Here is a 2500-nt window from a genome sequence, read left to right as displayed (position 1 = left end):
CCCTTAACCTAACCCACGTTGGCCCTTAACCTAACCCACGTTGGCCCTTAACCTAACCCACGTTGGCCCTTAACCTAACCCACGTTGGCCCTTAACCTAACCCACGTTGGCCCTTAACCTAACCCACGTTGGCCCTTAACCTAACCCACGTTGGCCCCTAACCTAACCCACGTTGGCCCTTAACCTAACCCACGTTGGCCCTTAACCTAACCCACGTTGGCCCTTAACCTAACCCACGTTGGCCCTTAACCTAACCCACGTTGGCCCTTAACCTAACCCACGTTGGCCCTTAACCTAACCCACGTTGGCCCTTAACCTAACCCACGTTGGCCCTTAACCTAACCCACGTTGGCCCCTAACCTAACCCACGTTGGCCCCTAACCTAACCCACGTTGGCCCCTAACCTAACCCACGTTGGCCCCTAACCTAACCCACGTTGGCCCCTAACCTAACCCACGTTGGCCCCTAACCTAACCCACGTTGGCCCCTAACCTAACCCACGTTGGCCCCTAACCTAACCCACGTTGGCCCCTAACCTAACCCACGTTGGCCCCTAACCTAACCCACGTTGGCCCCTAACCTAACCCACGTTGGCCCCTAACCTAACCCACGTTGGCCCCTAACCTAACCCACGTTGGCCCCTAACCTAACCCACGCTGCACCTTAACCTAAGTTACGCTGCACCTTAACCTAAGTTACGCTGCACCTTAACCTAAGTTACGCTGCACCTTAACCTAAGTTACGCTGCACCTTAACCTAAGTTACGCTGCACCTTAACCTAAGTTACGCTGCACCTTAACCTAACTTACACTGCACCTTAACCTAACTTACACTGCACCTTAACCTAAGTTACACTGCACCTTAACCTAAGTTACACTGCACCTTAACCTAACTTACACTGCACCTTAACCTAAGTTACACTGCACCTTAACCTAAGTTACACTGCACCTTAACCTAAGTTACACTGCACCTTAACCTAAGTTACACTGCACCTTAACCTAAGTTACACTGCACCTTAACCTAAGTTACACTGCACCTTAACCTAAGTTACACTGCACCTTAACCTAACTTACACTGCACCTTAACCTAACTTACACTGCACCTTAACCTAACTTACACTGCACCTTAACCTAACTTACACTGCACCTTAACCTAACTTACACTGCACCTTAACCTAACTTACACTGCACCTTAACCTAACTTACACTGCACCTTAACCTAACTTACACTGCACCTTAACCTAACTTACACTGCACCTTAACCTAACTTACACTGCACCTTAACCTAACTTACACTGCACCTTAACCTAACTTACACTGCACCTTAACTGTCACATGTAACGTCACAGGAATGTAGCTTTGCCTAACAGCAACCCTCTGAACATAGTTCACTGCTTGGATCCTCTGGTGTCATGTGTATTTCTTGATGCCATGGTGCGTACCCTCACATAAAGGTCTTTCGAGTGTTGCGTACTTTCTACACAGTCCCGCTAACCACTGGAAGGGTGTACCGCTACAGAACGAATATCGCCCTCCCCTCCTGCCCTTCCAAGCTGGTCGGTCAGGCGTTTGTTTGTGAAATGAGCCTTGCAGCTGTTCAGTTGCATTCGGTTGTCGATGCAGTCAGTGTACGTTGTGGTACGGCCTGTGTGGACTGTCCGCTGATGTACGCGTAACCCACACTGATCATCCGTCGTTACGTACTGAGTGACATAATGTGGCACATGCTTGACCGTACACCGGCTGCGCCCTACAATGGCGAATCATAAGGGCCATATGTTGTGCACGATGCTACTTGTCTCGTCTCCCATTACAGCGAGATTGCACTGTTGTACGCCGTACAGACATGTGGTAAGTAGGTACGGACGAAAGTATTGCATGTTGGCCCCCCCCCCCCCCTCCTCCCTCTGCCGGGAATCAGCGTGAGCCGTCTGTTGATGTAGCGACGAGGGTTTTAACACGCGATCTAGTGTTGCCCCACACAACATGATAGCACGGTGGACCGCGTTCCACATCTGCGACATGCTACAGAGGCCGGTTGACAGTCGACCGCGCAAGGGACATTGCACACGTGCGCGGACCATCTTCCACGTGTTCTCTCGTGTACATGCCGCAGTGTGTATGTGGGCTGATGTAGCGTGTCGTGACACATAACATGCAGGCATGCCAGAATCGTAGATTTCGCAAATGTAGATTGACGTATACGTTTGCTGCCAAAGATCCGCAAATGAACTGGAAATCAGTTGTTGAGCGGTTGTTCGCGCTGCAGGTGCATCGGTGATAGCGACGATCGGTACATCTGTGAACCGGTTGTTTCGGCGGTACCCGCCATGCCCCCGAACCTGAGTTGGCCATGTGGGTATGAAGCGATACGAGGCTGTGGCTTGGCGGGACAGTCCCCGGCCGGTGAGGGGGGGCCGCCCGGCGTGCTGGCCGCGCGCTGCGTGAGCGCACGCACTACAGCCGGCTGGTGGGGGGCGCCCAGTGGCAGGAGCGCCGGC

Source organism: Schistocerca gregaria, unplaced genomic scaffold (assembly GCF_023897955.1).
Source record: "Schistocerca gregaria isolate iqSchGreg1 unplaced genomic scaffold, iqSchGreg1.2 ptg001142l, whole genome shotgun sequence".
NCBI lineage: Eukaryota > Metazoa > Arthropoda > Insecta > Orthoptera > Acrididae > Schistocerca > Schistocerca gregaria.
Note: the sequence above shows the minus strand (reverse complement) of the source record.